We start from the raw sequence: 553 nt of genomic DNA, 5'->3' as shown, positions 1-553 counted from the left end.
GCTGTCGCCACGGTGTGGGTCCCCGACCTCGCTCCGCTGCCCCCAGCGTTGCCGAGTTCCTTCCTGTCGCTTTACCCTCCCTCATCGGCTTTGTTTGGTGGCCGGAGTGGCCCGGGTGCCTGAGCGCCAGACATTTCCCGTTCTGGACCGGCGCTCCCGCCGCGCTGAGGTCTGGGTAAGGCAACTGCACGTTAGGGGAGGGCACCTCGAGGCAGGCGAGCCCCTAATAGCTTTCATATCGCTTCATCTCTGAGAGGCACCGCTCCTTATCAGACTATGAGTGAGTTGATACTTGCAATACATTTATTTACCTTAAGCCTTGGCTTTCTCTAGCTGCATCGAATGTGATGTGATTTGAGATGCTTTTATAGTGAAATAATGAGTACTACATCTGTGGGATCTTGCTGGTTTGATTTAGTTGAAACAGTTGTTTTGAATGAGATAGACTTTTATCTTCCTGCCTCTACCCACAGCTGGATGTAAACATGATGTGTGTATCTGGAAATGCTTGCATTTTTTTATATTTTGCACGTGAAATACATTTTACTAAGCA

This window comes from Chaetura pelagica, unplaced genomic scaffold (genome assembly GCF_000747805.2).
Source record: "Chaetura pelagica isolate M959 unplaced genomic scaffold, ChaPel_1.0 scaffold40, whole genome shotgun sequence".
Taxonomy (NCBI): Eukaryota; Metazoa; Chordata; class Aves; order Apodiformes; family Apodidae; genus Chaetura; species Chaetura pelagica.
Note: the sequence above shows the minus strand (reverse complement) of the source record.